At 51.1% G+C, this 23,891-nt stretch overlaps 1 long non-coding RNA gene across 1 annotated transcript in view; it reads right to left on the bottom strand.

The window, feature by feature from the left end:
- Positions 1 to 23,891, bottom strand: part of LOC119970020 — a 52,834-nt gene that overhangs the window by 17,217 nt on the left and 11,726 nt on the right. Inside the window, exon 2 of the long non-coding RNA XR_005461520.1 lies at positions 11,480 to 11,567. This is a non-coding gene — a long non-coding RNA (uncharacterized LOC119970020). The remainder of the gene's footprint in view (positions 1 to 11,479; positions 11,568 to 23,891) is intronic.

The following is a 23,891-nucleotide window of genomic DNA, read 5'->3' as shown; positions in this document are numbered from 1 at the left end:
CAGCGGGAGCGGCCGTCGGATTTTTGGCGGGAGCAGGGGCCTGTCGCGAAGGTGAGTGCCTGTAACAAGTCGGGCGGTTGCTAAACCCGAGACACTACACTTGCAGTGTCCCCCACCCTTCCACCTCCTCTAACCAAAGGGTTTGAGGGAATATCAGGTAAGAAGCTTGCGCAGGTCAAAGGGACACAGCCGGAGTGAGGCACATCCAGAGTGGGAATTGCAACTTGGTAATTTGGTGCAGTGAGGTAATTCGGTGCAGAGTGAGAGAAGGTGCTTTTTCGGAGGTGCTTTTTAACCCTGGTAAGTGACTGGTAAGTAGTTTTTCTTTTCATTGTCTAATTTATTTATTTTTATTTTGAAACTGTTGTTGAATAAGTTTACCTAAGGTTTAAGACATGGCAGGAGATCCCAGACCCATGTCATGCTCCTCGTGAGCGATGTGGGAGCTCAGGTACACGTCCACTGTCCCTGGCTCTTTCACGTGCAAGAAGTGTGTTCAGTTGCATCTCCTGTTAGACCGCTTGACGGCTCTGGAGCTGCGGATGGACTCACTTTGGAGCATCCGCGATGCTGAGGAGGTCATGGATAGCATGTTTAGCGAGTTGATCACACCGCAGGTGAAAATTAATGAGGGAGATAGAAAATGGGTGACCAAAAGAAAGAGCAAGAGTAGGAAGGCAGTGCAGGTGTCCCCTGCGGTCATCTCCCTGCAAAACAGATATACCGCTTTGGATACTGTTGAGGGAGATGGCTCACTAGGGGAAGGCAGCAGCAGCCAGGTTCATGGCACCGTGGCTGGCTCTGCTGCGCAGCAGGGCAGGAAGAAAAATGGCAGGGCTATAGTGATAGGGGACTCGATGGTAAGGGGAATAGACAGGCGGTTCTGTGGACGTAATCGAGACTCCAGGATGGTATGATGCCTCCCTGGTGCGAGGGTCAAGGATGTCTCGGAGCGGCTGCAGGTCAGTCTGGGGGGGAGGGTGAACAGCCAGCTATCATGGTGCACATAGGCACCAACGATATAGGTAAAAAAACGGGATGAGGTCCTGCAAGCTGAATTCAGGGAGTTAGGAGTTAAACTAGAAAGTAGGACCTCAAAGGTAGTAATCTCAGGATTGCTACCAGTGCCACGAGCTAGTCAGAGTAGGAATGTCAGGATAGATAGGATGAATGCGTGACACGAGAGATGGTGCAAGAGGGAGGGATTCACATTCCTGGGGCATTGGGACCGGTTCTGGGGGAGGTGGGACCAGTACAAAACAGAGGTAAAAAAACCAACATAAGTGTACTTTACCTGAATGCTCGTAGTATTCGGAATAAAGTAAATGAGTTGATGGCGCAAATCATCGTGAATGACTATGATTTAGTGGCCATTACTGAAACATGGTTAAAGGATGGTCACGACTGGGAGTTAAATATTCGAGGGTATCAACCTATTCGGAAGGAGGAGTGGATGGTAAGGGAGGTGGTGTAGCTCTGTTATTTAAGGATGACATACGGGCAATAGTTAGGGATGATATCGGTGCTATGGAGGATAAGGTTGAATGTATTTGGGTGGAAATCAGGAATAGTAAGGCGGAAAAGTCACTGATAGGAGTAGTCTATCGGCCACCAAATAGTAACGTCATGGTGGGGCAGGCAATAAATAAAGAGATAACTGATGCATGTAGAAATGGTACAGCAATTATCAGGGGGGATTTTAATCTACATGTCGATTGGTTTAACCAGGTCGGTCAAGGCAACCGTGAGGAGGAGTTTATAGAATATATCCGTGATAGTTTCCTAGAACAGTATGTAATGGAACCTACGAGGGAACAAGCGGTCCTAGATCTTGTCCTGTGTAATGAGACAGGATTGATTCATGATCTCATAGTTAGGGATCCTCTCGGAAGGAGCGATCACAATATGGTGGAATTTAAAATACAGATGGAGGTTGAGAAGGTAAAATCAAATACTAGTGTTTTGTGTTTAAACAAAGGAGATTACAATGGGATGAGAGAAGAACTAGCTAAGGTAGACTGGGAGCAAAGACTTTATGGTGGAACAGTTGAGGAACAGTGGAGAACCTTCCAAGCGATTTTTCACAATGCTCAGCAAAGGTTTATACCCACAAAAAGGAAGGACGGTAGAAAGAGGGAAAATCGACCGTGGATATCTAAGGAAATATGGGAGAGTATCAAATTGAAGGAAAGAGCATACAAAGTGGCAAAGATTGGTGGGAGACTAGAGGACTGGGAAATATTTAAGGGGCAACAGAAAGCTACTAATAAAGCTATAAAAAAGAGTAAGATAGAGTATGAGAGTAAACTTGCTCAGAATATAAAAGCAGACAGCACAAGTTTTTACAAATATATAAAGCAAAAAAGAGTGGTTAAGATAACTATTAGTCCTTTAGAGGATGAGAAGGGAGTTTTAATAATGGGAGATGAGGAAATGGCTGAGGAACTGAACAGGTTTTTTGGGTCGGTCTTCACAGTGGAAGACACAAATAACATGCCAGTGACTGATAGAAATGAGGTTATGACAGGTGATGACCTTGAGAGGATTGTTATCACTAAGGAGGTAGTGATGGGCAAGCTAATGGGGCTAAAGGTAGACAAGTCTCCTGGCCCTGATGGAATGTATCCCAGAGTGCTAAAAGCGATGGCTAGGGAAATTGCAGATGCACTAGTGATAATTTACCGAAATTCACTAGACTCTGGGGTGGTCCCGGTGGATTGGAAATTAGCAAACGTGACACCACTGTTTAAAAAAGGAGGTAGGCAGAGAGCAGGAAATTATAGGCCAGTGAGCTTAACGTCGGTAGTAGGGAAGATGCTGGAATCTATCATCAAGGAAGATATAGCGAGGCATCTGGATAGAAATTGTCCCATTGTGCAGACGCAGCATGGGTTCATAAACGGCAGGTCGTGCCTAACTAATTTAGTGGAATTGTTTGAGGACATTACCAGTGCAGTGGATAACGGGGAGCCAATGGATGTGGTATATCTGGATTTCCAGAAAGCTTTTGACAAGGTGCCACACAAAAGGCTGCTGCATAAGATAAAGATGCATGGCATTAAGGGTAAAGTAGTAGCACGGATAGAGGATTGGTTAATTAATAGAAAGCAAAGAGTGGGGATTAATGGGTGTTTCTCTGGTTGGCAATCAGTAGCTAGTGGTGTCCCTCAGGGATCCGTGTTGGGCCCACAATTGTTCACAATTTACATAGATGATTTGGAGTTGGGGACCAAGGGCAATGTGTCCAAGTTTGCAGATGACACTAAGATGAGTGGTAAAGTGAAAAGTGCAGAGGATACTGGAAGTCTGCAGAGGGATTTGGATAGGTTAAGTGAATGGGCTAGGGTCTGGCAAATGGAATACAATGTTGACAAATGTGAGGTTATCCATTTTGGTAGGAATAACAGCAAACGGGATTATTATTTAAACAATAAAATATTAAAGCATGCTGCTGTGCAGAGAGACCTGGGTGTGCTAGTGCATGAATCTTAGAAAGTTGGTTTACAGGTGCAACAGGTGATTAAGAAGGCAAATGGAATTTTGTCCTTCATTGCTAGAGGGATGGAGTTTAAGACTAGGGAGGTTATGCTGCAATTGTATAAGGTGTTAGTGAGGCCACACCTGGAGTATTGTGTTCAGTTTTGGTCTCCTTACTTGAGAAAGGACGTACTAGCACTGATGGGTGTGCAGAGGAGATTCACAAAATTAATCCCAGAGCTGAAGGGGTTGGATTGCGAGGAGAGGTTGAGTAGACTGGGACTGTACTCGTTGGAATTTAGAAGGATGAGGGGGGGATCTTATCGAAACATTTAAAATTATGAAGGGAATAGATAGGATAGATGCGGGCAGGTTGTTTCCACTGGCGGGTGAAAGCAGAACTAGGGGGCATAGCCTCAAAATAAGGGGAAGTAGATTTAGGACTGAGTTTAGGAGGAACTTCTTCACCCAAAGGGCTGTGAATCTATGGAATTCCTTGCCCAGTGAAGCAGTTGAGGCTCCTTCATTCAATGTTTTTAAGGTAAAGATAGATAGTTTTTTGAAGAAAAAAGGGATTAAGGGTTATGGTGTTCAGGCCGGAAAGTGGAGCTGAGTCCATAAAAGATCAGCCATGATCTCATTGAATGGCGGAGCAGGCTCGAGGGGCCAGATGGCCTACTCCTGCTCCTAGTTCTTATGTTCTTATGTTTTGACAGCCAAAGTACTTTTAACCAGACTTTTAATTTTCTTTGGGTTGAGACCATGAAGTTCGGGTCAAATGGGAATCACAAAACTGCATTGTGGGGGAAACAACTGGAGGCCAACTGGAGGTCATCCCACACTTTAGAAGCAGCAGTTAGCCTTTTCTGTTGACACCTCAAGATGGAGGCACCCTCGCTCCAACTTTTCAAACTTTATTATAAGGAATGCCTTTAGTAGCCGAGCCTCAGATGAGAATGCCACAGAAAATCGCTGACGTGTATGCACGACAGATTTCTTGGTGCCTTGCGAAGCCTGCCACTAAGCCTGTGTGCAATGTCAAGGAGCATGGAGGGATTAGGTACCAGTGTGAGGTGATGTATTTTGCAGGAGAGATGGGGAGAGGTAATACAGACTAAATGGCACAATTATAAATAGTATACAGGAACAGAGGAGCCTGACGGTGCATATGCATTAATCTTTGAAAATGGCAGGACATATTGAGAGTAGTTAGCAAAGCACAGGGGATTTGCGCTTCATAAATAGAGGTATTGAGTACAAAAGCAGGGTTGTATGCTGAACAGATGTAAAGCTCTGGTTATGCCCCCACCAGAATGTTGCACACAGTTCTGGTCACATGACAGAAGGTGATTCACCAGAATAGTTCCATTAGCTACAAGGTTAGGTTGAAAAGGCTTGGGTTCTTCTTCATGGAGTAAAGGTGATTGAGGGGAGATTGGGCTTGCCAGCTCTATCAGGTCCCACCTCACCAGAATGATGGCATAAACCGTGCCCCTTGAGTTTGTTTGACAGAGTGTCAGACGTTCCGATCAGAAAACCTGGCTGTGTTTCTGTAGCGAAACATGTTGGTTTTTGGACAGAGCCTGGCACAGGCATTTTTTTGGAAAATTCCACCCTATAACTCGAAGTTGCCACAGGCCATCGGCAGAGCTCGGAGCCCATCCTTTCTAATGTAAAAAAGGTGGCTAACTTCACCTTCACTGGAAGGCAGGAGAGATTCACTGTCATAGTCTTTGATCAAATGGCAAACAGGATTATGGTGTAGAGCAATCAGGAATGATAATGGGACAAGTAAATAAAACAATGCGTCTACAGTTAGTGTAAATGGGAAAGCAACTATTGCCGTCAAAAAGCAAAACTATAAAACACCAAACAAAATGGGGTTTGAGGACATGTGCTGAAATCGTTGAATTCAATATTGTGTCCTGAAGGCTGTAAAGTACCTGATTGAAAGATGCCATGTTATTTCTCGAATTTTTTTTAAAAAATGCATTTTAATCAAACTTGTATCAAAGTAGGTAACAGCAAATAAACACCCCGGTAAACATTCTTCCCAACAATCAACTATACAGATTGTACAGATTTTTCTCCATTTTTGCCCCCCCCCCCCCCTCCCATCACCCCCCCCCCCCCCCCCCCCCCCCCCCGCAACGAACAGCTCCTCAAACATGGTCACAAACATCCCCAACCTTTTCTCAAACTCCCCTGCTGAGCCCCTTAACTCATACTTCATCTTCTCTAACCGCAGGAAGTCATACAAGTCACCCCACCGTGCTGCTACTCCCGGTGGCGATGCCGACCGCCACTCCAGCAAAATTAGTCGCCGTGCAATCAGAGAGCGAAGGCCAAGGCATCGGCCTTCCTCCTCTCCATGAGCTCCGGCTTCTCTGAAACCCCAAATATGTCCACCAAAGGGTCCACTCCCTCCTCCACTATCCTGGCTAAGACCCCAAACACTCTCACCCAGAATCTTCCCAATTTTTCACAAATCAAAACGTGTGCATGATTCGCTGGTCCCCACCCACACCTCTCACACTACCCCCTGAAAGAACCCACTCATTCCCGCCTGAGTCATATGCACCCTGTGCACCACCTTAAACTGTATCAGGCTCATCCTTGCACAAGAGGAGGTCCCGTTTACCCTTCACAGTGCCTCACCCCATACTCCCCAATTGATCTCCATTCCCAACTCCGCTTCCCATTTCTCCTTGATCTTCATCACCCGCTCACCTCCCTGCTCCCCCAGCCACTTATATATATCCCAATTCTTCCCTCCCCTTCCACATCCGGAAGCAGCAGTCGCTCCAGCAGGGTGTATCCCGGCAATCTAGGGAACCCCTTCCAGACATTTCATGCAAAGATCCTAACCTGTAGTTACCTGAACTCACTACCCCTCGGCAGCTCTACCCTCTCCCTTAGCTCCTCCAGACTGGCGAATCTTTCCTCCAAATACAAATCCCTCACTTTGACAAGCCCCACTTCCCTCCATCTCCTGTATACATTATCCATCCCCCCCGGTTCAAACCCATGATTCTCGCACAGCAGCGTTAGCACCGACATCCCTTCCACCCTAAAATGCCTCCTCAGCTGATTCCATATCTTCACCATGGACTGCACCACTGGGCTCCCTGAATACCTACTCGGAGCCATTGGCAATGCTGCCATCACCATAGCCCTCAAACTAGACCCCTGATAAGATTCCTCCTCCATCCTAACCCACTCGACCCCTTCTCTTTCCCACCACCGCCGCACCTTGTCCACATTCGCCGCCCAATAATACTGAAGCAAGTTTGGCAACACCAGCCCCCCTGCTGCCTCTGCCTCTGTAACAGGGTCCTCCCCACCCTCGGCACCTTCCCCGCCCATACAAAGTCAGAGATGATTCTGTCCACTTTCTGAAAAAAGACCTTTGGTATAAATATCGGGAGAGCCTGAAAGATAAACAAGAACCTCGGTAGAATATTCATTTTCACTACCTGGACCCTCCCCGCCAACGTTAAGTGCAGTCTATCCCACCTCTTAAGATCCTCCCTGGCCTCCTCCACCAGCTTCGTTAAGTTCCACTTATGGAGCCCCGTCCATTCCCTCGCTACCTGAATCCCCAAGTACCTAAACCTATCCCTCTCTACCGTAAATGGCACCACCCCCCCACAAATTAGCCCGCTGTGCCAGCTCATTCACCGGGAATACCTCTCTTTTCTTTACATTCAGCTTGTATCCCGAGAACCCTCCAAACCTCCCCAACAAGCCCATAATCCTTCCCATACACTCCAACGGATCCAAAACATATAGCAAGAGATCATCCGCAAAGAGCGACACCCGATGCTCCCTCTGTCCCCTCATTATCCCCTGCCATCTCTGCCGACCCCCTGAGAGCCATCGCCAATAGCTCTATGGCCAGCGCAAACAGCAGCGGCAACAGCGGGCACCACTGCCTCGTAACCCTGTGTAAGTCAGAGCTTCGTGAGCTCATTTCATTCGTCCTCACCCTCGCTCTTGGCGCCACATACAGCAACTGCACCCATGCCACAAATCTCGGCCCAAACCCAAACCTTCCCAAAACTTCGAACAAGTACCGCCACTCCACCCAATCAAATGCTTTCTCCGTGTCCATGGACACCATCACCTCCAGTACCAGAGCTCTCGATGGATTCATCACCACATTCAACAGCCGTCTTATATTGCTCGCAAGCTACCTGCCCTTCACAAAGCCTGTTTGATCTTCTGCAACCACCCCCGTGACACAATCCTCCATCCTCCCTGCCAACAACTTAGCCAATACTTTCACATCTGTGTTCAATAGTGATATGGGTCTATACGGTCCACCTGATCCTTCCCTTTTTTGGGGATTAGTGTGATTACTGCCTGCTTCATCGTCTCCGACAACTCCCCTTCTCCAGAGCTTCATTGAACGCCCCCCACAGATGTGGTGCCAGTTCCTCTGCAAATTGCTAATAAAATTCCGCCCGGTACCCATCCGGCCCAGGGGCCTTTCCCGACTTCATACCCCTGATACTATCCAGCACCTCCCTCAGCCCCAGGGGCTCCTCCAATGCCTGTCTCTTTGCTTCCTCCACCTAGGAAAATTCCAGCTCGTTCAGAAACCCACCCCATGTCCCCCTCCTCTCCTCCTGGTCTGCCTCATCAAGTCCCTGGTAATACTCTCTAAATGCCTCATTTATCTTCCCTGGCTCTGACACCACGTCCCCAGCCCCAGTCCGGATCTTCAATATTTCCCTGGACGCATCCTGCCTCCGCAGCTGGTGCGCCAGCATGTGGCTCGCCTTCTCCCCATACTTGTATTGCACCCCCCTTGCCCTAAGCAGTTGCCCTATCGCCCTCTCCGTTGTCAGCCTGTCAAATTGCCCCTGCAACTTTTTCCTCCTCGCCAATCCCTCCACAGTGGGCACCCTCGAATATTCCCTGTCCATCTCCACTATCTCGCTCACTAGACGGTCACGTTCCACCCTCCTTTCCTTATTCGCACAAACCGTAAATGAGAGAATTTCTCCCCGGACCACTGCCTTCAGTGCTTCCAAAAAATGCCCGCCGACACCTCCCCATTCTGATTGAACTCCACATAATCCCTAATCGCCAACCGCACCTTATCACAAAAACCTCCATCCGCCAACAACCCCGAGTCAAACCTCCACCGCGGCCTCTGCTCTCGTCCAGTACTGAACCGAATATCCAGCCAGTGGGGTGCATGGTCCGACATAACTATCCCCACATACCCTGCCCCCTCCACTCCAGCCAAAATCTCCCAAATCACTACAAAGTAATCAATCCTCGAATACACCTTATAGACGTGTGAAAAGAAGAAATACTCCCTTCCCCCTGGGTTCTGAAAGCGCCATGGATCCACCATACCCATCCTCTCCATTAAACCCCCCCAGCTCCCTTGCCATTCGTACCCTACCCATCAACCTGGGGCTCGATCTATCCACCCTCGGCTACAGGACACAGTTAAAATCTCCTCCCATGATCAACTGGTACATGGCCAAATCTGGGATTGCTGCCCAACAACCCCCTTATAAAACACACATCATCCCAATTTGGGGCATACACATTTACCAACACTACCAGTGCCCCTTCCAATACCCCGCACTCTACCTAGCCCATCCCAGATGGCCCCTTTCTTCGCCCTTGACCATGTCATCTATCATCCCTGCTGCATCGCAGAAACCCCCACTGCTTTTCCCCTTCCCCTTCTTCCCCCCCTACTTCCCCTTTCCCCCCTCCTCCCGGCCACCCCATTGGCCTTCTCCCCCACCACCTGACTTCCGTTCACCAGCATAACCTGCTAGCGCGGCTGGCCCTGCCCAAAGGCACATTCTAATGACCTCCCCCTCCCTCTCCCCCCCTACTCCTCAGCTCAAAGAAGAAGGCCTCCTGCTGTCCTTACCCTCCCCCACCCAAACAAGGACTTCTCCTGAACTCTAGGTAGCCTTCTCCAAAAGCAAACAAACAGATGTTAAACACAAACAGTCCCATAAAACAGGAAGGGGGATGGGAACATCCATCCCCACATAAACTTTTCACCCCGACAACTCCTTACAATCCCAACATTGAACAGAAACCGCCCCCACAACAAAAGGCGAAAATCCCCCAATCCCTACACCCACTTCAAACATGCTCCCGACTGCTACAAAATGCCAGCATCCCGGTTCCCAAGCATTGCCCACTCAGTTCTCCCCCAGTTTATGCTCCTTAATGAAGTCTTCGGCCTATTCTGGGCTCTTAAAATAATACTCCCGGCCTCCAAACGCATTCTCCTGCTCCTCCACCTTTGCCCTCAAAGGTCTCCTAGGAGCCCCACTTCCGCCTCCACAGCCACCACACGATCGCTGTGGTTTGAGATCACTCCTTCAATCTCCTGAATCTGTGACTCCAAATACCTCTCCATCCGCTCCAAAGTACTCTTCAGGGGTGCCACAGCTTCTGCAATGGCCTTTGCATGATCCTCATGCATTTCTTTCCTCTGTTTATGGAATTTCTCCTTGATAAAAGTCATCAGTTCCTGTACCTGGGGCCTTACAGCTTGCCCCTCCCCTGCCTGCATGCTGGAAGAGTGTCTGTGCAGCACCAGACTGTTTCAACTTTCCATCCAAACCTCTCACTGTTTTCTGCCGGGTCCAGTGATCAGAAGACATACCATTCCAGGAGTAAACTACTCCTCTAACATTCACCTACACCTTTTCATCAAAATTCCACCCGGATCTGGGTAAAAAGAGCCCTTTCCTGTGACTTTGAACAGGAACAGCCCTTTATGTGTCCAATCACTCCATGGTCACAAGCGGAAGTCAGTTTTTCTGAACGATGACTTATTGTGAACAGCCAGTTGCTTCCAGTAACTGATCAGGTGATCAAGTTAGAACAATAGAACAGCAAAGCATCAACAAGTAGTTAATTAGAGGGATGAGTGGGTTCCTGGAGAATTGGCTCTGTGTTCAAACTGTTTTAGGGTTTAGCTTTAGTTCAGAACAAGCTGGATGCAAGGATGATCTTATCAAGCAAGATTCATTTCATTTTCATTCCATTTTTTTTCATTTCATTTTCATTCAGTTGAAATTCTTTCTACTGTCTAAAAGGCTTTCAAATTTTTGTTAACTGAAGGACTCGATTGACAATGGGTGGGATTTTCCGACTGTTCCCATTCCATTGGCGGGATCTTCTGGTCCCGCCAATGGTGATGCCCCCGCTCTGGGTTCCCTTGCAGCAGAGGTTGTGAACAACGAGAAACCCTATTGACAGCTTCAGGACGGAACGATCCTGCCGCCGGCCAATTGCAGGACACCTCCGCCGCCACAAGGGGGAAGCAGAAAATCCAACCCAGTCAGTTAGACTTCTGGAATAATCAAGATGAGAAAAGAGAGTTTTAGATGCAAGGCCCCACAATTAAAGAGCAGTAAACAAGGAGAGTCCTGCCCCAAGGTGGCTAAGCTTAAAATGCTGGCAACCCCTATGTTGAACTCTGAGTCTAAAAATATGGGACAATTGGAGGAAATTTGAAGGGAGAACCTTGCTGAAAGTGAATGCGAAGTCCAATAAATTGCAGCATATATATATATACAAACCTTTGAAACCTTCTGATTTCTGATAAGTATCGACTTGAATTATTTGTGGTGCCAGTCAAAATGGGTGCAGATGGAAAGTTGAATTAAGAAGTATATAATTAACTGTGTTCACTGTACTTTTAATATCTTTGATATAATTGGATATTTAAGATAGAGTGCTGTTATTTGTATTCATATTCTTTAATTTATATTGCATTTAAATTATTTTGTTTTAAACGGTGAACTTTGTGACTTCATTCTTCTTGTGACTACCTGGGTTTTTGGATTTCTTAAGTAAAATCAAAACATCACTGGTCTCTTACCAAAGTCAAAGAGATAAAAGCCAGCCCAGGAGGGAGCCGGCATCTCAGGATGGTCCTGGCTGGGACTTGGAATGTTGCTGTCGTTCCTAACTGTGAGTAGGAAATTAACTGCTTTTGACTTACCTTTTCGGGGATCCTCATTGGCTACAATATGCCCAAAAAACATGTGGCTGATTTCACCTCCTGCAGATTAGCACCAACTGCACACCTGCTGTTGAAGAATTATAAGATAAAGCATTAAAATCCCAATCAAAATTGTCAGTCAGAAATAACGAGGATTCTGATTCTCTGTCTATTTCACAGCCACTATTCGCACGAACTGTGGTCACTGCTTCCCATTAATCATGCACTGCAAATTACAATTGGTATCAAAGCCAAGAACACTATTTGTACAGTGTATTCTTCCATTCAGCAACAAACAACATTTCCAGTTTCCTCTGTTCATCACTCAATGAAGAAGAGACACTGACCCAGGAATCAAGGCTCACTGTGTTATAGAAACTACTCGCTACCAGCTGATTGATAATGTTGGCAATCTCTGGAACAATATGTAATTAAAAGCAAATCAGTTTGAGTAAATTAAACACCTCGCAGGTGGTATTGTTAATCTTTTTCTCAGTAATAGATCACTTGCCATTTTCCAGTCCTGTGAAATAACAGTGCTTTGTCGCACACGTTGGCCTCAGTTTTAACCCCGTCTGACAGATGGGGAAGGATCAGTGGATGAGTAAAATATCAGAAACGCACAACCTGATTCCAACCATAGTCTCAGCCTCTATAATATTTGTGACAGTGATTCAGGCCCTGGACGAGACTTCTGCTAAATGTGAACAGGAGCCTATTTAAGATTCAGAAGCTCATGATGGGATCATCGCCACAATATGTTTTCAACCTCATGACAGGGGTGGTCCTGTGCTGGCAGCAAAAACATGGCGGGAGAACTGGACTAGCCAAAAGAGGTCCAGGTCAGTTTACAATGTTTCCTGTTTTAAAGCTCTTTGTGGGCCCAGGAGGATCAGGAGTTCTCTTCCCAAGAATCGTAAGGGAACATTTGGCCTCTCAGCCTTCACTGGTCGTGCCCAGGACACGCCCTTCAAACATGCCTTTCTCCTTCATTACCTGCCCTTTCTTAAATGCAGTCTTTCTTTCCCACACTTTTTTCTCTTTCTGTCCTTGAATTCATGTGCAGTAATTATACTTTGTGCCTGGTTCGTCACTCCCAGTCAGATCTCCTCTTCCCTTCTACGAGAGCGATGGTAACCGAGGACTTCCATTGGGACGGTCCATGATTATGCTTGACAAAGTAATGCAGTGGGTTTGCCATTACCTTCTGCAATATGGCTGACCAGGAACCTCTCCCACTCATACAGCCTGCCATCAGGCAAATTGGAAGGGTTTGCAGACTGATAATCAACCTGTTTGGCTATGTTCTCGATGTCTGTTCTTCTAACAGTACCGACTACCGCCTTGCTGGAGAGCTCTGTTGAATCAGGACTTTGAGTAACTCAAGATTCTCCAGGCAGCTTATCCTACTGATGTGGATCCCTAGGATCTAAAGGTTCACTGGTGTAGAGTTGACTGTCCACATAAACATTTAGCCAGTGGTATCTTTTACTCTTAGAATATTATTTATAATTCCTTTTAATAAGATTGCATTATTTTTATTTCCCCTAACAGTGTTATGATTTTATAAATATCCTGCTGCTTCCTCTTTAATAATGGAATATAGCATTTTCCCAATGATAGACTTTAGGCTAACTGGCCTTACTTTCCTGATTTCTCTCTCCTCCCTTTCTTGAAGAGAGATGGTATTTGCGGTTTCCCAATCTGCTGGGATATTTCCAGAACCTAGGGAATTTTGGAAAATTACAACCAATGCATCCACCATTATGGTGATATGCCTGTGAGCCTGTGCACAGTTCTGCATAAAGGTAGTAATGTGACCTCCAACCAGCTGGTGGCGATAGAGACCTATCACGTGATTCAAGACACCTGCCAGTTGGTAGTAAGATGTATAAGAAGACAGTCGCACTGAGAGTAGCTTCAGGAGAATTCATTGTATTCATTTAGTAGCCATCGTCTGTATAGTAGTTCCTTAGTTATCTTTTCCATGTGTTTATTAATAAATCATCTTCATAGTTAATCAACTATATGTTCTGTGTCCATCATTACAATGGCTACATCACAGAACACAACAACTATCTCTGCAGCCACTCCTTTCAATTTTCCTGTTACTTTTTCTCCAGTGATAGTGATCGCTTTAACTTCCACCTTCCCTTTTACCTGTTGGTTTTTTACAGTCTGAGGAATGCTTTTTGTGTCTTTTACCATGGAGGTAGTTGCAAAATATTTCTTTAAAGTCTCTGCCATTTCCCATTGTCAATTCCCAATCTCACTTTCCAATGGCTCAATGTTCACCTTAACTACTCCTTTCCTTTCTATATACTGACACAAGCGTTTATTTTCAGTTATTATATTTCTTGCTAGTTTCTCACACACTCCAATTTCTCCCTCCATTTTCTTTCATCACCCTTTGCTTTCTGAAACTTTCTCAGTCTCCTGACCCATCACTAACCTTCACAGTTTTGTGTGGTGCCACCCTTAACTTCCTTGGTTAGTTGGATGGTACAAGGACACAGGTTTAGGTTTTTGGGCTAGAGTTTTAGGGGATGCGAAGAAGCACTTTATTGTGCAGAAAGTGGTCATGACCTGAAACTGACAACCGATGAGGGTGGTTGATGCACGATCAATTGCACGAAAGACTCAGATTGGTACAACTGTGGCTTTATTACAGTCAGATGCGTGGCCTCCTACTGCAGCTGGCGAAATGGCTGATCAGGAGGAGGTCATGCATATTTATACGGCTCCTTGTGGGCGGAGCTAGCCAGCAGGGGCTACCGGCGAACCTGTAGTGCAGGTCCTACCGTACATCCCCTAATACAGGTGCACACAGTGGATCACCACAGTGGTGGAAGCAGGGACAAATAATGATTTTGAAAGGAAATTGTGCACTTGCGGGAAATGCAGGGCCACAGTGATAGAACAGGTGAATGGAACTGACTGATTGGTGCTGCAGATAACCGGCATAGACCCAATAGGTTGAATTGCCTTCTCCACCATCGTGACTATGACTCAATGACGCTGAGTCTTTGCGCTATTATCATAGTTTACCATAGAATTTACAGTGCAGAAGGAGGCCATTTGACCCATCGAGTCTTCACCAGTCCTTGGAAAGGACCCTCTACCTAAGCCCAAACCTCCACCCTATTTCTGTAACCCAGTAACTCCACCTAACCCTTTTGAACACTAAGGGCAATTTATCATGGCCAATCCACCTAACCTGCACATCTTTGGAGTGTGGGAGGAAACCGGAGCACCCGGAGGAAACTATGCAGACATGGGGAAAACGTGCAGACCCCGCACAGACAGTGACGCAAGCAGCGAACCTGGGACCCTGGCACTTTGAAGCATCAGTGCTAACCACTGTGCTACCATGCCGCCCTTCAGAATTTTAATCTGATTGGTTATGGAGATCCGCTGTAGATAGTGCCACATCTTTTCCTGTTCTCATTTACAGCACCAGTTCATGGAGAGAAAATGCACAGGAGCAAGTCCAACTAATGACAGCCGCTCTTCATTTGCCTGCCTCATAAATATGCTTTTCCTCCAAATTAATTGCTGAGCAATCATTCTTGCATAAAAATTGATATTGATCAAATCCAATGTGGTCAAGTACATTGTGCCAACACTATTCACACAATGGGAACAACGGATCTGTCAGTCTCGGCTCTTTGCTGGAGATTGCTTATCGCAAGGTGAAGTGGCTCAGGACAAGTTGTCATGGGCCCTGTAATAAATTGGCCAATTCCCTTGATTTGCATCAGTCCTTGTTTTTAGTGCTATAATGTTGTCCTCTTACATGGCTGGCTTGCTGATTGTACAGAATCTCAAATTGTACAGCATCACTATGTCTGGCACTAACAAAGCCAGAGCTGGTGTAATTAATCGATATTCCCTGCACAACTGTCAGAAAGCAATTCATTTGGGTAATTATTTATTGATGAATGATGAATCAGTGCATGGCGCTCGTGAGATTACAAGACCGAGCTGTATTTCCATGTCTAGCTGCATGATCCTGGCATGGGAATCGCTCCACATATGGTCCACATTATTCAAGCCCTCATGCCAGCGGCAGTAGAGATATTTCAGGCTCCGAAGGAAGAATGTTCCTTTGCTGTAATTTGACAATAGCTGAATGCACTACATTTCAGTACACAAATCTCAGTAAATGTACAGATCTTTATGAGATCTTTATCATCCAGCGGTCTCAGATGATGGAAACTCCGTCAGACTGGTTGGGATGACATAGCATTGTAATGTTCTTCGTAGTCTTTTCAGTAACATGTGTTTTATTTGCAGATTTCATGGGCGGGATTCTCTGACCCCCCCCCCCCCCCCCCCCCCCCCCCCCCGGCGGGTCAGAGAATCGGCGGGGGGGGGGCGGCGTAAATATTCTTCGGGCCCCCAAAAATCCCGTCGACGTGAATTGCGCTGCGCGCCTCGGAGAATGTTGAGGACCGGCGCAACGCAATGGGCCCCGGGGCCACCCCAATTCTCCGGGCCGGATAGGCCGAAGTCCCACCGACGTGACCACGGGTCACGCTGGCGTAAATCAAACCACCTATTTAACGGCGTAAACCAGTCATGCTGGTTGACGCCGGCCAGCGCGGAGGTAGGGGTCGACGTGTGATGGAGAGGGTGCGTGGCGGGAAGGAGAGGGGCTGGTTGGGAAGGGTGCATGCCAGGGAGGGGGGGAGGTATGGGAAATGATGCGGGGGGAGGGGTATGGGCAATGATGACATGTCTATCCCCTCCACCCCCCACCCCCTGCAGGCCGTTATGTTTGGTCATCACTCAGCGATGTTGGCCGCCGTGGCGGGAGCCACACTTCTAAATGTTGCCCTGGGGGAGCTGGAGCAGGAGTGTGCCAGAGAGGCAGGTGGCAGCCGCCAAGGCTGGAGGGCCGCCCGCATGACAGGATGAGGAGGAGAAGGAGGAGGTGGTGGTGGTGCCACGGCGATGGAGACGCCCGATGAGGCCCCGTGTGTACCGGCCCCGCTCGTCGTACCAGGAGCTCACGGACCGGGGCATGCAGGAGGGGACTCCTGATGAGCCGGGAAACCATCACCCATATCTGCCACCTGCAGGCACACCTGGTACCGCATGGCACTGGGGGAGGACACCCTCTCCCTGTGACCGTCAAGGTTACGGTGACCCTGAACCTTTATGCCACGGGGTCATGCCAGGCGCCGAGTGGGGATCTGCCTGGCATCTCGCAGGCGTTGGTGCACCGGTGCATCCGTGCAGTGATGAACGCCCTGTATGCCATTGCGGATCGCTATATTCAGTTCCTTGTGGACTGGGCCAGCCAGGATGCCCGGGCAGCGGGTTTCGCTGCCGTGGCCAGGATACCCATAGTCCAGGGGGCGATCGATGGGATGAACGTCGCCGTGCAGCCACTTGCAGATAACAGGGCCGTATTCACCAATAGGAACGGGACCTATTGCATGAACGTGCAGGTGGTCTGTGACCACCGTATGAGGACCCTGCACGTCTGTGCCCGCTACCCGGGCAGTGTACATGACTCATCCGTATCGGCACAATCTTTCCTCCCCACCATGCTCGAGGGACGCCCTCCCCCCCCCCCCCACCCTCTCCCCCGCCCCCGGCTGAGGGGCTGGGTCCTGGGCGACAGGGATTACCCGCTGCAGTCGTGGCTGATGACGCCTATACAGAGGCCACAGACTGATGCGGAGAACCGCCACAACGATGCCCATGCAGCGACCAGGGGTGTGATAGAGAGGTGCTTTAGGCTGCTGAAGATGCGCTTCAGGTGCCTGGACCGCTCTGGAGGGGCCCTCCAGGACCCGCAGATAGGGTCGGCCTCATCGTTATGGTCTGCTGCATCCTGCACAACATAGCCCAGCAGAGGGGCAATGTGCTGCAGGCAGAGGAGGGGGAAGGGGAGGAGCAACAAGATGAGGCACAGACTTCCCCAGCTGAGGAGGATGGGGGCAATGATCAGGAAAGACGGGGTGGATATGGACGGGAGGCTGCCCACCATTGCTGGCTTGGCTAGCGGGCACGGGACAGGCTGATACCCGCCCGGTTCACGGGCTAAGGGGGCGTGGGAATCGCCGAGTATGGGCACAGACTGCACACTACAGAACCAGCCGACCACCCACACCCCACCCACCCAACACCAACCACCCTCACCCCACCCACCCAACACCAAACACCCTCACCCCACCCACCCAAAACCAAACACCCTCACCCCACCCACCCAACACCAAACACCCTCACCCCACCCCACCCACCCAACACCAACCACCCTCACCCCACCCACCCAACACCAAACACCCTCACCCCACCCACCCAATACCAACCACCCTCACCTCACCCCACCCACCCAACACCAACCACCCTCACCCCACCCACCTAACACCAACCACCCTCACCCCACCCACCCAATACCGACCACCCTCACCCAACCCACCCAACACCAACCACCCTCACCCCACCCACCCAACACCAACCACCCTCACCTCACCCCACCCACCCAACACTAACCACCCTAACCCCACCCACCCAACATCACCCACCCTCACCCCAGCCACCCAACACCAACCACCCTCACCCCGCTCACCCAAAACCAATCACCCTCATCCCACCCACGCAACACCAATCACCCTCATCCCACCATCCCACCCACCCAACACCAACCACCCTCACCCCGCTCACCCAACACCAATCACCCTCATCCTACCCACCTAACACCACCCACCCAACACCAACCATCCTCACCCCACCCACTCAACACCAACCACCCAACACCAACCATCCTCACCCCGCTCACTCAACACCAACCACCCTCACCCCGCTCACCCAACACCAACCACCCTCACCCCGCTCACCCAACACCAACCACCCTCACCCCATCCACCCAACACCAACCACCCTCACCCAACCCACATGCACACTACCCCTCCATTCCACATCCACCTGCGGCACAATGGGCCGGGCTCACACGGTCGACGGTGTCTATTGGAGGCCATGGAGGTTGATGACAACCCGCTCTGTCATAAGCTCTGGGCTCTACATAATTGGACAATGTCTGACCCATGGCCACAATACCGCTCTCCACCCGGACCATCCCTGCATCCGGCCGTGACACTGCAGCGCACGGTCCCGTCGACTGCCCAGGGGGAGGATGACACCTCACACACACACTGGCGCTCTCCTCACACCACACCCCCGCACGCATCGGACAGAGCACAAAGGCAGCTTCAGTAGGTGTGAAAGTGATTTTAATAACGAACAGTTCATACACATGCCCTAGCCCCAGAACTAATCTGTGCCCTGCACCAGTGCCAACTTACTCAGTGTCTAATTTTTTAACCTTATGGGCCCTATGTCTAGGTGGTTCCCCAGACGATGCAGCAGAACTGGAGGTGGACTCCTGTGATTCCTGCCCTGTGACGAGGGACCCCTTTGGCAGCCGTTTCCTGGGGCAGCCCGGCCTGGATGGGCTAGGCTGCGGCTCGGGTGTCTGGGATGGCGAACTTCCAGCCTGTCCAGCCTGTTGCCCACCAGATGCACCTGGGACGGAAGCGGGGGGGGGGGGGGGGGGGGGGGGGTCCGAGGTGCCGCGGTGTCCCGGGACCTCTCCTAAAGGGGGACCTGGAACGGGCCCCAGCACGTCCTCCTCCCTCGGGGTGCCCAATGGCCCCCAGGCCTCTACATGGGTTGGAGATGCGAACGAGCATTCAACGCCCCCCCCCCGACACCTGGCGTTGCCAGTCCTGGAGGCCCGTCCTGGTATCAACAAGGGTCTGCAAGTTTGCAGCCATGGAGCTCGGGGAGTTGGCCAGCCCTGTCTGTGTCTGGGCGACGTCGGGCAGCACCTGGGCAATGGTGCCGATGCCCCCAGCGATGGCCTGCTGAGACTGGGCCACTGCCTGCAGAGACTGGGCCAAGGCCTGCAGAGACTGGGCCACTGCCTGCTGAGACTGGGCCACTGCCTGCTGAGACTGGGCCGCTGCCTGCTGAGACTGGGCCGCTGCCTGCTGAGACTGGGCCACTGCCTGCTGAGACTGGGCCACTGCCTGCTGGAACTGCGCCACTGCCTGCAGAGACTGGGCCACTGCCTGCAGAGACTGGGCCATTGCCTGCAGAGACTGGGCCATGGCCTGCAGAGACTGGGCCACGGCGTTGAGCGCCTCTGCGATCTGCTGCTGGCTCTGGCTCATGGCAGCCTGTGAGAGGGCAGCCATGTCCTGGGCCACAGACGCCGCCTGCACGGAAAGCCCCACACATTGTATACCTGACTGTCTGACACCATCACACCCATTGCCTCCACAGCAGACGCCACCGTGCAGTGTCAGACTGGGTGGCACGCATGATCGGCACCACTACCTGCTCCTGCACGCGTGTGGACTCCTCCACCTTCGTCTGCAGCTGCCGCAAGCCGGCCGTCACGCCCTTCGCTTGTCCCTTGGTCCGTGACTGCATCGGGTCTATGGGTGGGTGTGGTAACCCCAGGAACCCGGGACCCATCTGGGCGGCAGATGGTTGCCTGCGTGGGCTCCTTCCGACCGCCCAGCCCTCAGCTGCTCCTGCCTTCACCTGCTGTACCGGGACGGCTTAGGGGGGAAGGGGGGTATGGGGGAAGGGGGGTATGGGGGAAGGGGGGTATGGGGGAAGGGGGGTATGGGGGAAGGGGGATATGGGGGAAGAGGGATATGGGGGAAGGAGGATATGGGGAAGAGGGATATGGGGGATGGGGGATTTGGGGGAAGGGGGGAATTATGGGGAAGGGGGGGTTATGGGTGATGGGGGGTGTAGGAACCAACAATTCTACGGACATGTGCTTGTAGGATTAGAATAGTGGTTTTAATATACTCACAACAGAGCCAGCCTATTAGCCATTGAACTTTCGGTGAACTGGCCGGCTGACCATGTGGCACTGATCTTTTAAACAGCAGCTTCCGGGGGAGGAGTCCTGGACAGAGCCAAGGGAGAAGCCCCGTACAACTCGAGCATTCCCAGAGCTACTCCCCCTGGAGGACAGGTAGTGCAACTGCACTTACAATACAGACACATGTATATACAGATTACAATCTGGAGTGAATCACATTCACCACATTCACCCCCTGTGAAAAAATCGAGTCCAGCGGGGGTGGTGGTTCACAGAGTTAGTCTGTCCGGTGGATGAATTGTTCTTTTTGATCTGCGAAGCACCGGGGTTGCAGCCTCTTGCGGTGGCTGTGTGGGTGTTGAGAGCTGGGGTACGATGGCAGACTCCGGGGTGGGTCTCGTCCGAACTTCATACACCTCTGGCTCGACCGGAGATTGGGGGCGCTGGGGGCAGGCTGGTTCTGGCGCGTGGAACCGGTGGGGTGAGCTTGCGGAATCGGGGGCGCGGGGGGGCGGCAGCATAGGGAACGGGGTAAGGGGTTCCTCAGCGGGGGTAGGGGGGGCTGGATCCAGCAGGTGCCAGGTCCCGAAGGGATACTGTGTCCTGGCGACCGTCCGGGAACTCCACGAATGCGTACTGGGGGTTGGAATGGAGGAGGTGCACCTTTTCAACAAGGGGGTCAGTTTTGTGCCCCCTGGCGTGCTTCCTCAGGAGGACCGGGCCTGGTGTCCTCAGCCACGCCGGAAGTGAGACTCCCGTGGTAGTGCCCCTAGAAAAAATGAAGAGTCGCTTGTGAGGGGTTTGATTTGTAGCTGTACAGAGGAGGGATCTGATTGAGTGGAGCGCGTCTGGGAGGACTTCTTGCCATTGGGAGACTTGGAGTTTTCTAGACCGGAGGGTCAGTAGGACGGTCTTCCAGACCGTCGCGTTCTCCCTCTCCACCTGCCCGTTCCCCCTGGGGTTGTAACTGGTAGTCCTGCTCGAGGTGATGCCCTTGTCGAGCAGGTACTGACGCAGCTCGTCGCTCATAAAGGACGAACCCCGGTCGCTGTGCACGTAGCTGGGGAAACCGAACAGGGTGAAGACACTATGCAGGGCCCTAATGACTGTGTGGGAAGTCATGTCGGGGCACGGAATGGCAAAAGGGAATCGGGAGAACTCATCGATGATGTTGAGGAAATAAATGTTCTTGTTAGTGGAGGGGAGTGGCCCTTTGAAATCGATCGCAAGGCGTTCAAAGTGCCTCGAAGCCTTGACCAGGTGGGCCCTGTCTGGTCTATAGAAGTGCGGTTTGCACTCTGCACAGATCGGACAGTCCCTGGTGACCGCTTTTACCTCCTCGTTGGAGAAAGGCAGGTTTCGGGCTCTGATGTAGTGGGCGAGCCGGGTGACCCCTGGATGGCAGAGATCAACGTGGATGACTTTCAGACGGCTGATCTGCGCGCTGGCGCATGTCCCGCGGGGTAGGGCATCCGAGGGCTCGTTGAGCTTCCCCGGGCGATATTTAATATCGTAACTATAGATGGAGAGTTCGATCCTCCACCGAAGGATTTTATCATTTTTTATTTTGCCCCTTTGCGAGTTGTCAAACATAAAGGCAACCGATCGTTGGTCGGTGATGAGGGTGAACCTCCTACCTGCGAGGTAGTGCCTCCAGTGACGAACAGCCTCCACGATGGCTTGTGCTTCCTTCTCGACTGAGGGAGTGTCGGAGTTCTGAAGCGGATAGGGTACGGGAGAAAAATGCAACGGGCCTCCCTGCCTGATTTAAAGTGGCTGCTAGCGCTACCTCTGAGGCGTCGCTCTCAACCTGAAAGGGAGTGGATTCATCCACCGCCCGCATGGCTGCTTTGACAATGTCCTCCTTGATGCAGCTGAAGGCCTGGCGCACCCCAGCAGACAGGGGAAATCGTGTGGCCTTAAAGAGTGGGCGGGCTTTGTCCGCATATTGAGGGACCCACTGGGCGTAGTATGAGAAGAACCCCAAGCACCGTTTGAGGGCGTTGGGGCATGCGGCCCGGGACTGGGCCCAGGACTCCGTTCTCCACGATGTAGCCGAGGATGGCCAGTCTGTTTGTGCAGAAAACGCATTTCTCCTTGTTATAAGTGAGATTTAATTTCTGTGCCGTTTGGAGAAAACGGTGGAGGTTGACGTCGTGGTCCTGCTGGTCATAGCCGCAGATGGTAACATTGTCCAGATACGGAAACGTGGCCCGCAGCCCATACTGGTCTACCATTCGGTCCATTGCTCGTTGGAACACCGAAACCCCGTTGGTGACGCCGAAGGGAACCCGGAGGAAATGGAAGAGGCGGCCATCGGCCTCGAATGCCGTGTAGCGGCGGTCCTCCGGGCAGATTGGGAGCTGGTGGTATGCAGACTTCAGATCCACCGTGGAAAATAGCCGATATTGGGCGATCTGATTAACCATGTCTGCAATTCTGGGGAGGGGATACGCGTCTAGGAGCGTAAAGCGATTGATGGTCTGGCTATAGTCGACGACCATGCAAAATTTTCCCCCGGTCTTGATGACCACCACCTGAGCTCTCCAGGGACTATTACTGGCCTCTATGATCCCCTCACTGAGCAGCCGTCGGACCTCCGATTGGATAAAGACCCTATTCTGTAGGCTGTATCACCTGCTGCGAGTAGCTACTGGCTTGCAATCTGGAGTGAGATTGGCGAAGAGAGGAGGGGGGGGAGATGCGCAGCGTGGCTAGGCTGCAGATAGTGAGTGAGGGCAAGGGCCCGCTGAAGCTGAGTGTGAGGCTCTTGAGGTTGCACTGGAAATCCAGGCCTAATAAGAGTGGCGCGCAGAGGTCGGGCAGGACATAAAGTTTAAATTTAGAATAACTAGCGCCTCGAATTCTGAGCGTAGCAACTGTGCGTCCTTTGATTTGGACTGAGTGGGAACCGGAAAAATAGAAAGCGAACAGCGTCTTACCAGCTCTGGATGTATAAAGCTCTCGGTGCTCCCGGAGTCAAAGAGGCATGGCGTGCTGTACCCGTTGATCTGGACCTCCGCCATCGAACTTCGTAGGTGCTTGGGGCGGGATTGATCCAGGGTGACTGCGCTGAGTTGCGGGTAGTCGGCGGCTCGACCAGCTGAGCTGGAGTGGCCCCGTGATGACTGCCCTCTGAGTTCGTAGTCGTCGAGGTGAGTTTCAGAGTTTGAAGGGGATGGATCCCAAGATGGCCGCCCCCATGAGTCGCACATGGCCGGCCGCATGGAGGAGGATTGCCAAGATGGCTGCCCCCATGAGTCGCACATGGCCGGCCGCATGGAGGAGGATTGCCAAGATGGCCGCCCCATGAGTCGCACATGTCGGCTGGGGGCGGAGTCGGCATACAGGCTGCAACGTTTCAGGGCCTGCAGGCCTGTGAATTCAGGGAACCGGTGCTTTGAGCCGTGGGAGGGTTAGAGTCTGGGGCTTTCTTCGGCAGACACACTCTGGCATAGTGTCCTTTTCGCACGCAGCTGCTGCAGGTCGCGTTACGGGCCGGGCAGTGCTGCCGCGGGTGCTGGCTTTGGCCACAGAAATGGCAGGCTGAAGCAGCCG

The sequence above is a fragment of the Scyliorhinus canicula genome, chromosome 8, assembly GCF_902713615.1.
Source record: "Scyliorhinus canicula chromosome 8, sScyCan1.1, whole genome shotgun sequence".
Lineage (NCBI taxonomy): Eukaryota > Metazoa > Chordata > Chondrichthyes > Carcharhiniformes > Scyliorhinidae > Scyliorhinus > Scyliorhinus canicula.
This window is presented reverse-complemented; position numbering and strand designations above follow the sequence as displayed.